Consider the following 11,155-nt stretch of genomic DNA (forward strand, 5'->3'; position numbering starts at 1 on the left):
GGCGGTAAACCAGCCACTCGTTGAACTCCTTCAGATTGATAACCGGACGGCGGCCTCCGTCGACCTTGTTGACTAAAAAGATATTGCTGAGGAAGCCGCCCAGATGCTCGCATGTGCAACAAATCGCCCCTTTGTGAAGGAGGGCGGAAACCTCTTCGCGCACCAACTCTGCATCGCGCTGAGAGAACATAATGGGGCGAGGACGCTGGGGCTGCTGCGGACGGCCATGGAACTCCAGCTGGAAGCCCTGAACCGTCTGCAGTACCCAGGCGTCTTTGGTAAGGGAAACCCATGCGGGGAAAAACTGCGCCAGGCGCCCCCCTACCCGCAAACTCGCAGAGGGAAGTACACTCACCTCGTCCACCCTGTTGTTGACCTCGGTGTCCCCCACGGCCTCGAAACTTCTGACCTCTCGTGGGGTAGAAATTATTGAAACAGGAGTTATCCTGTCCTTGCCCACGTCCGGAGCCTTGACCTCTGTCTGAGGGACTGCCTCGACCGAACGAGCGGCCCCTGCCTCGTCCGGCCCTCTCAAAAACCCTAGGGGCAAAAACTTTCTTAATATTGGACTGGGCCCGGTCCAGAGACGTGAAGGTAGCTACAAATTTACAGAGCTCCTTAATAAAGGGATCCCCGAATAAACCTCCCTGCACCACCGTGCCAGCCTCCGAAGAGGCGAGGTCACCCAATTTAGGATAAATTTTAATTAACAGTGACCTCCTTCTCTCTGTGGAGAGGGCACTGTTGGCCTTACCTAGAAATATAATGGCGTGCTGCGCCCAGTTAGACAAGACCTCTGGAGAAATTAGGTCCCCCGACACCTTGGCCTCCTCTGCCATGTCAAGTATTTTGGTCATGGGACCCACTGCGTCTAGAAGCTTGTCCTGGCAAGTACGCCAGGACCTATCTATACCCTTCCGGGGATCTTTAACAAACTTAGCTAGGAAAGTGGCCATTTTTGGGTCAATGTCGGGGGTCATCGCTACCTTCCCTTCCAGGGAGGGGCGGGAGCACTCCGCCTTAAGGTGGCTACGCGCGTCCTTGTCCACCGGTCTCTGCAGACGGTTCGCCATATAGATATACACCTTTAAGATATAAAATCATTAATGTGCTACCCTTACATTGAATTTATTTTATCCAGAGGCAATTTACCAAACAAAAACCGAAAATAAGCCCAGAAATCAGATGGCAACAAGGTTTTGAACAGAAAGTACTGTCTGGTGGGGAAATTCACTCCACTTGTTTTAAGGTATGCAATAAATCTATAACTATTCCGATTGTATTGATAGGATTGCTCCATTTGGGCTTCATAAGCATTGGACTATACAGTCCATGGGAGAGGTAAACAACACTAGTTTTGTTCGAAGTGTATGAATAGAAAAGATATGGTCGATATGTTTTCTCAATTAATGTTTTTAAAAATAAGCATGAGGTTTTGAAACCTAACTGTGTGAAAACATCACCAGCAATATGGAATAGAAAAGTCTGGGCCACAAAATGATGCCTGTTTGTACTAGAGATGCCTAAAAATGAAGTTTCAGTTAACAAGTTCGTGACTACTCATAACTGTAAATACACAATGGTCTGCACCAATGCAACGTAGAGTAACTCTGTTTTTTTAAATCTCTTTTTAAATTTATGTAGAATCTGTCCTGAAGAAGGTAGAAATACAAGAAACCGAAACGCCGCGTCGACCTGTGATTCTTTGTTTTTAATTGGTTTTTATGCAAATGTATTAATGTTGTTTCCTCAATTAATTGTATACTTTGTAATGATGGAATTTTAAATTTGTATGTATAATAAATGTGTAACAGAGTAACTCATGGTGTGGTAAACTTTTCCTTTTTTTAACATTTATTGAATACATTGACTTATGTACATTCCTTTTGAAAACTAAGTCCTGTGTTCATTGTGGGTATTACTAAAAAACTGTCATTCTTAATGTTGATTATACGGTGAGACAACAGTCTTTTTTCGATAACGGTTGGCATCTTTAGGGATACAAGTAATTAGAACAGTAAATATACATAGCTCTTTTGAACATACATGGATAGTAATTGAGCACGAATCACTGTAACTTTACCTTTCCCGCCAGATTATTGGCATGCTTTATAAATTTGTTTTTTGAAAAATGGAACATTCACCCTAGATTCCAGGCACTAGGTGTGAAACACAGTCCTAGACTGTCTTCTCGTGGGGACGCCCTTGTCTCTCATTTTGAAGATTTACTATCCCCCCAGTCCCCTATTAGTCTGTGTGGGGTCCTCCTTTTCTTTTTAACGTAAATACTCGGCTCGTGAGCTGAGGAGGTCTTGTCCTTTACTTGCAAATCAGCAAAGCGGTATACAATTGAAAAGATACCCCTAGATTGAATAGATCAACCACATAAATTATCCTCAATATGGAGGGTATAAAAACGTATAGTTTTTCTGAAGATCAGTTTGATAGACTAATAAATAAGAGATCGCGTAATACCACCACAATCAGATTGGATAAAACGGATGAAGAACAGTGGGAAAAACTCTGGAACCTTAAAAAGAAAGTAATAAGAGCAGAATTACATGCAGAGTTCCTAGTGGAATACTGCAAGAGTGGAATAATCCCTAAGGGTCTACAGGTGACGAATGAACCAGGGATCTTCATCACGGATAAAAAATTCATAGACAAATGGACTCTGGTGGCAAATAGGTGCAGTAGAGACTGGATCTTGCTTATTATAGAAACAGCAGAGGAATTTATATTCATTGAAAAGAAGGAAATTGAAGCATTAGAGAGTCAACTAAGAGACAGCATAGCCTTGGAAGATGCTAAGGCCAAATTAAAAGAAATCCAAAATGATGTTGATAGTTATAGTGAGTACTTAATTAAAAAGAAGAGTAATAAACTAAAGAAGGACATTGAAAATTATAACCCAGAAATTGTCTATCCATATCTTCAAAAAGACTTTTATGATCGCCCCAAAGAAAATTTCCAACCCCGTAGGCAGTGGCAAAACCAACCTAGAAATCAATCTAGGAAACGTGTGAGATTTTTTGATTCCTCTTACAGCAGCACTGACTCAGAGGGAGAACTAGTAAATGACAGACAACAACAAGATGGTGAAATAAATAAACATCAACAGACAACCAAAGAGGGTCTAGTTTTTTTAGAGAGGCGCAATCAAATGTTTGGACAACAGAAGGGGAGGGGGAGGGGCAGAAACAATTACAACCAGACACAATACACTCAAGCCCAGAACCCTCAACGTCCTCGCACTCGAAGCCAGAAACAATGGGATTAAGCACCAACAATAAGAAATTAGCGGTCATCAATCTATCAGACCACCAACTGACCCCAATAGAGATAAAACTTTTTGAGAAGGGATTAGGTTATGCCATATGTTCTCATGTAGATAGATATACCTTGGAAAGAGATCTGCAGAGCTTTTTCCGAAAAATAAGACTTCAAATTTTCTTCGATGGTAAAGAAAAGATAGCACGACAAAACAAATCGGGCCTAAAAAACAAGTCCACATGGGTTCCCCCTATCAGTGCTGTACATAAAGATGTAGAGGCCTTTGAAAGATCGGTTGACAAAAGCATAGATAATCTCCTAAAACAAAAAAATTGGACATCATATAATCTCAGTAGAGAGGAGAAAAAAGCATTAGAATATTTTGAGAAGAACAGCGCCCTGACAGTCAAACCAGCGGACAAGGGAGGAAGTGTCGTATTGATGAACAGCAGTGACTACGACAACAGGATGTTGAAACTACTAAATAATAGTGATCACTATAAGAGATCCAACAGAGGGGAATGGCAAACCCTAAAGGTAGAAATTGAGAGGATGTTGAGGCTAGCGAGAGACGAGGATATCATATGTGAAGAAGAGTTCGCATTTATGTTAAATAAGGACCCTTTGATTCCAGCACTGTATGGCCTCCCCAAGGTGCATAAAAACATTGATGATCCCCCGATGAGACCCATAGTTTCATGCATAGGGTCTCTAACTGAACCTTTGAGCAAGTACGTTGAGGTATTCCTGCAACCACTTGTACAGCAACAGAAAGCCTATATAAAGGACACCACCTCAATGATTAAGAAAATAGAAAATCTGAGCTTCAATCCAGAGTCACAAATATTGGTGACTTTGGATATTGAAGCCTTATATACTAATATCCCTCAGGATAGCACTATTGAAATCATGGAGGATATATTAAGAGTGGGTGAACAAGACCTAACAGATCATCAGACCTTCATAATTGATTGCATCACGATAATTCTTAAGAATAATATCTTTCTATACAAAGACAACCTATTTAGACAGATCAAGGGGACCAGCATGGGGGCCACTTGTGTCCCCAGCTTGGCATGTCTTTATGTATCCAAATTTGAGGAGAAACATGTCTACAATATGGCGGCCCCATTCTATGAAAACATCTCGGAGTGGGGCCGTTATATTGATGACATTTTCTTTATATGGACAGGTGAAATGGATACCCTGAACGAATTTTTGATATGGTTGAACCTGGGAGATGCAAATCTAAGGTTCACATCCCACATTAGCAGAACTCAGGTAGAATTCTTGGACATTCTGATTAGACATCGAGAAGGGAGACTAATAGTGGAATTATACACCAAACCATCCGATAGGAATAGCATGTTGCATTACAAAAGCAACCACCCACCGTCACAGAAAAATAATATTCCTTTTGGCCAGTTCCTTCGTCTGAGAAGGAACTGTACCTCAATGACAGACTACGAAACCCATGCCAATAGATTGAAAGAAAAATTCCTAGAAAGGGGCTACCCAAAGAGAATGATCCGACATGCTTTTAAAAGAGCGAAATATTTTAATAGAGAAAACCTGTTTAATAATGAACTAAATAGCCAACATAAAGAGCAGCCTATCATGTTTGTCACTAATTTCTCCCAAGTTAGTTATAAGGTAAAAAATATCATAAATAGAAATTGGCACCTTATTTCAGATAGAGCACAGGAACCCATCCCAAAGCCCATGTTCTCGTATAGGAGAAACAGAACTATCAGAAATTCCCTTGTACACACATACAAGGAGGCCCACAGGAACCTTCAAACCACCATAGATGGCAAACCGCTGCCGACAGGAACCCACCCATGTGCGGGTTGTGTCAACTGTATTAAAGGTGGTACTATCACAGTGAATGATAAAACAATCAACATCAGGAGCTTTATTAATTGCAGAACCACAAACGCAATCTACCTTATTCAATGCCCCTGCAACAAACCATATGTAGGGGAAACTTCTAGGGAACTCAGGCTGCGGCTTAATGAACACCGCTCAGCCATCAGGACTAACAAAATTGGAGCACCTCTCACTGAACACTGGAGGGAAGCTGGCCATAAAATTGAGGACCTAAAATGGTGTGGTCTAGAAAAAGTAAGCGAGAACATCAGAGGAGGGAATCAGAATAATAAAAGAAAAAGAAGGGAACAATTTTTTATGTCAACCCTGAATTGTGTTAGGTGTGGCTTAAATTCCAAGGAAGATTGGGAGAGAATTATCCAAGGATAGAAGAAAGAATAAGGCAAATACACACAAGATCTGAACAAAACTTGTGTACCCGTGAGCTTACCTCCTACCACGGGAGTGAGAGTAAGATTGTACTGATCTCTCTAGGAGAGAATTATATGTTAAGGGAGTGGAAAGTAATACTGTAAGGGATGATTTGGTAATACCATCAAATAGGCGTGCAGCAGCAATGTAGGTCTAGTTGAACCGCTGCTCCGCGAAAATAACCTAGCGCCATACTGCTAAGGGAGTGGCAAATAATACTATAAGGGATGATTTAGTAATACCATTAAATAGGCGTGTAGCAGCAATGTAGGTCTAGTTGAACTGCTGCTCCGCGAAAATAACCTAGCGCCATACTGTACAATAACATATTGCCTGAGCGAACAGCAATCACGAAGCCCACAAGGTAATGGTTTAAACAAACGGGAGGCACATCCTTTAAGTCCCCTTCGTGTGAGTCTTTCATATAGCACACACGGAAAACTGTAAAATACCCCACGTAACCAAACCGCATACCAATGCGCTTAGGGAACTAGAAACGCGTTCGGTCACTTAGCAACCCCCTGTCCAACCAGAGGAGCTAACAAGAAAGAGAAAGGCAAATCGAGCGCCGGTTCCGCACATGGCGGAAAGCATTCGGTTACCATGGTAACCGGACTCTGATTGGACCATAAAGAACCAATCGGCATTGGAGGTAAGACAATCCAATTAACGCGCGGCTACTATATGAACACCGCGTTGGTAACTAACATTCAGTTCTCGTGACGGATCGTAGCAGACCGGCGAAGGGACGCTGTGAAAGACTACCAGGACCCAGGAGCAGGGAGGCCGATTGCTAACTAAAAGGTAAAGACTACTAAAAAAGAGAGGGCATAATTTAAATCCTTAAAAGCTTATAATAGCTTAAAAAGACTCTAGCAGCAATATCCAAAAAGCACTTTTAACTTAAGATAAACAATCTGACAGCGCTGGCAATGATAGAGTCAAAGACTGTAGTAACTAAGAAAAACTTTCTGGAACTCAGAAAAATATAGAAAATATCTTTTCTATCACTTAATGCAGCACGAACTCTGTCATCCACAACGAGGTGCCTGAGAATTAGAACACCAAAGGAACTGCAACAAGCAGCAACTTTTAATGGTGAGTGAGAATTTAGTTATTGCAAATTAAATAGAGCCCATTTTGGACTTGGAAAAAACCTATAACTAAACAATTAAAATATTTCCCAGGGTCATTGAAGAAACCCACAAAGGTGAATACGGTGGCTCCTCCTGGTAGTCCTAGACCAAGCGCACAAAGTGTAAATACAAGGTATATAATAATATTTACACACTATATCTGGAGGTATGAATTTACCACAACCTCCCGTCTAGTCTATAAGAATGTCCATTGCGACATATAGATATACACCTTTAAGATATAAAATCATTAATGTGCTACCCTTACATTGAATTTATTTTATCCAGAGGCAATTTACCAAACAAAAACCGAAAATAAGCCCAGAAATCAGATGGCAACAAGGTTTTGAACAGAAAGTACTGTCTGGTGGGGAAATTCACTCCACTTGTTTTAAGGTATGCAATAAATCTATAACTATTCCGATTGTATTGATAGGATTGCTCCATTTGGGCTTCATAAGCATTGGACTATACAGTCCATGGGAGAGGTAAACAACACTAGTTTTGTTCGAAGTGTATGAATAGAAAAGATATGGTCGATATGTTTTCTCAATTAATGTTTTTTAAAAATAAGCATGACGTTTTGAAACCTAACTGTGTGAAAACATCACCAGCAATATGGAATAGAAAAGTCTGGGCCACAAAATGATGCCTGTTTGTACTAGAGATGCCTAAAAATGAAGTTTCAGTTAACAAGTTCGTGACTACTCATAACTGTAAATACACAATGGTCTGCACCAATGCAACGTAGAGTAACTCTGTTTTTTTAAATCTCTTTTTAAATTTATGTAGAATCTGTCCTGAAGAAGGTAGAAATACAAGAAACCGAAACGCCGCGTCGACCTGTGATTCTTTGTTTTTAATTGGTTTTTATGCAAATGTATTAATGTTGTTTCCTCAATTAATTGTATACTTTGTAATGATGGAATTTTAAATTTGTATGTATAATAAATGTGTAACAGAGTAACTCATGGTGTGGTAAACTTTTCCTTTTTTTAACATTTATTGAATACATTGACTTATGTACATTCCTTTTGAAAACTAAGTCCTGTGTTCATTGTGGGTATTACTAAAAAACTGTCATTCTTAATGTTGATTATACGGTGAGACAACAGTCTTTTTTCGATAACGGTTGGCATCTTTAGGGATACAAGTAATTAGAACAGTAAATATACATAGCTCTTTTGAACATACACGGATAGTAATTGAGCACGAATCACTGTAACTTTACCTTTCCCGCCAGATTATTGGCATGCTTTATAAATTTGTTTTTTGAAAAATGGAACATTCACCCTAGATTCCAGGCACTAGGTGTGAAACACAGTCCTAGACTGTCTTCTCGTGGGGACGCCCTTGTCTCTCATTTTGAAGATTTACTATCCCCCCAGTCCCCTATTAGTCTGTGTGGGGTCCTCCTTTTCTTTTTAACGTAATCGCCACATAGAGGGCCACCTTATCTCCTGGGACCCATTCTGAGGACCGGGGATGGACAATGTCATCCGGGTCCAACACGTCCGAAGGACCCGCAGAGGCGGACGGTTGGGATGGAAGCCACGACCTAGAAGAGCAGGCCCCTTCCTCCGAGTCCGGGGTGTCGTCATCCTGCTGTGGCTCCGGGGACATAGTGCGAGGAGTAGGAGGTGGGATTTCCCCAGGGAGGGCGGGAGAGGGTAGGGGTTCGTCAGTCGCCCTAAAGGTGTGCCTAACCCTATCAAAGGCCACCGGGTCAATCCCCTCAGTACATGGTTTCTTAGGTGGGGGGGAACCACTGAGGTGGAAGGATCCGGTGCCGGGGCAGGCGCTGGAATGAGGGCCGCGATCTTTGCGTACGCCTCCTCCAAACGCGCCGAAAGGCGTTGCTCCAGGGCGCTATCGCTTGATCCATCGCCTTGTAGATGGAATCATCAACCGCCTGGTAGAAGTCGTCATCCCAGGAGGCATAATTTTGAGGGTCCTCCTCCGTGTACTGGCCTGACTCCCCCTGCATACTGAGGTAAGTTTGGCTCTACAGGTAAGGGAGGTACGGCACAGCCGCTTGCAAAAAAACCCTGGGGGTACACTGTGGGGTTGGGGCAACCCAGAAGATATGGTGGCACAAAGGCACTAATGTCGGGACTAGCCCAGGGGACGCAGCAGCCCTCTATGTACCAGGGCACCACCCGGTCAAGCGTCCCCTCGCGCCGCAAACCAGCGCTTGTTTCGACCCCTCAGGGTGTTCGTCCACACAATACAACCCACACTGGGCGTCAAAAAAAAATATGGGGAAAACCTAAAATACAACCCCGTATGGTTTCAACACCGGGTGGTCAGGGTCAGTGTCTTAACCTGGGCAAACGCGGTAATAAACGCGTTTAAAACGCGAATTCCAGCGCACTTACAAGCAGCGAGAACACTGCCCCTATGTGGCGCCAGAGGCGCACCGCACTCTACGTGGCCAGAAATCGCGTTAGGATCGCAAAAGCGTCCCGCGATTACCAGGGGAACCTGTAGGGGCATAAAACCATCAGCGCTAAGCAAAAAATGACAAACGCTACCCACAGACACCCCCAAAACACAGGAGAGATTGGAAAAAACACTTAACTTGCTGCTGAGCAGCGAAAGAAGAGGAAGCAGCTGCAAAGCATGATGGGTGCTGCAGGAGTATAGAGACTAACAAAGGACTTATGGTTCAGTTTCCTGTTTTTTCCCCAAGTGTTCCTGGGAAAAGTAGTTTTATATGTTTTTCTTGCTCCTGTGGAAATAAAGTGAAGAAAGCAAGGCATAATCCGAAGCCTCCGGTCCTGCCATAGAATTCTCATGCTCAGCACACACACCTTGTGTTCTCAACAGTTTGTTGCTGTGTGTACGTGGGGTCAAACAAACTCCTATCAGTTCATAGCCACTTAAGTTTGGCAGTACAAATGAGGGGTTCCTCATGTACAGTGTGCACCCTTATCATAAAGCTGAACACCCTTCATGCTAACGTCAGAAGTGGAGTGTGGCATAAAATAGCCATCTCTCTTTCTAATTGTTTCTGCACTCGACAGAGGTTGAAATCGCCATGCCCCTCTGGCACACAGTTTCTTTCCCAAGTCAATAACTCAAGAGGTCAAAAGGAGTCACATCAGGATGACAGTTAAGTCACCTCGGTGATTGCCACCAGTAGCCAGATATTTGCTGCTCAGGCTCACAGCCAGCGACCATCCGCAAAAGTACTCACTGTATACCAGAGTCAGCTTGACACAATGATCCTGGACTCAGTCGTGTAACCAAATATAGCATGGTGGAAATATGTGGTATGGCTGGTGAGCCTTACAATGTAATATTAACACAATACCCAAAAATGAACCTCAGATTTGCACTAGTAATCCTTAACCAGTCCTGGTAGATAGGCAAAAAGCAGTAGGGCGTACTTAGAAGAACAATTGTTAAACATTTCAGAGCACCAACATTGACGATAACGAATTGACACAACTCAACAGAAATCCGACATCAGTTTATAAAAATAGAGCTTATTTATATGTGAGTATAGACACCAAAATCAAACCAATACAAGGTGTATAACCGGAGTTATAGATTTTAAAGTGTTCAGAAAATCTGTGCTATGCAGAGCTGTCAAACTTTACTCTTGCGGACAATGGAGAAAACACTAAGGGCCCGATTATGAGTTCGGCAGTGCGGTGCTGGGCCCACTGACCAGATATGAGTTTCTTTCTGTCTGGTGGACTTTTTGGGCTTTCCCACAGCGTTGTGTCTAAAAATGGTCTCCGCAATGGGAACACACAAAACAGTTCCTGCAGGCATGGACTGAAAAGTCCATGCTGTGCAGGTACTGAGGTGCATTGATACAAGAGGGCACATATCTTGCCCCCCTGTATGCACCCCAGGGCACAGAGGCATAAGGGGGCCCTTTGTTTCCTCTCCACCAGGGTTTTCATGGAGTAGGAACCGCCATGAAAACCATGGCAGAGAGGAAAGTCTTACTATGCTTGGCTGGGCTGCTGAGGTCCTACCAAGCTTATTGATGCCTCCTGACTGCCCAACACCACCAGTGAATGGCGGTTCCCTTGCCGCTGTGGTGGAGCAATGGGGTCTGTCCACCATAAATGCAATAGGGATACCGCCATTGTCTCGCCTCCGGACCGCCAGACTCGTAATTGAGCTCTGAGTGACACTCGGTCACTTGCAGGTTGAGTACAATGGAACCCACTTGGAGTTAAAGTCTTGAGATTCCACAGACCAAGTCTCAACGGGCAGAACAATTTTACTGTGCACAGGGAGTCCGGGGGCAGAGGTGACTTGGCTGTCCTTGGTGCTGATCGTGGAGCTGCAGTAGCTGTCAAAAACACACTTGCGACACTCGGTCACTTGCAGGTTGAGTTCAGGTGAGCCCCTTGGAGGTTAAACTTGGCAGGCCCCAGGACCATGAAACTCCAGGCAGAGCAGATCTACCGACCTGGGGTGTC

Source organism: Lissotriton vulgaris, chromosome 4_1 (assembly GCF_964263255.1).
Source record: "Lissotriton vulgaris chromosome 4_1, aLisVul1.2, whole genome shotgun sequence".
NCBI classification, from domain to species: domain Eukaryota; kingdom Metazoa; phylum Chordata; class Amphibia; order Caudata; family Salamandridae; genus Lissotriton; species Lissotriton vulgaris.